A 219-nucleotide genomic window follows, 5' to 3' on the forward strand; every position below is an offset into this window, starting at 1 on the left:
CATCCACTTCTGAAAAAACTGGCCACTGAAAACCAGCCAAATGATACACAGACCTATAAGGTAACTAACACCAGGAAGGTTCACACTCATTCCAACAATCAACAGTATGAGACTTAAAGGGCAGCATTCACCCGGGGATAAAACTCAGACAACAGGAAGGGATAGGAGAGAAGGTGGAATGGACACAGGAAACGGAGGATGTGGGAAGGGAGCCGTCAC

This window comes from Orycteropus afer, unplaced genomic scaffold (genome assembly GCF_000298275.1).
Source record: "Orycteropus afer afer isolate SDZICR_OR568_19922 unplaced genomic scaffold, OryAfe1.0 scaffold00726, whole genome shotgun sequence".
Lineage (NCBI taxonomy): Eukaryota > Metazoa > Chordata > Mammalia > Tubulidentata > Orycteropodidae > Orycteropus > Orycteropus afer.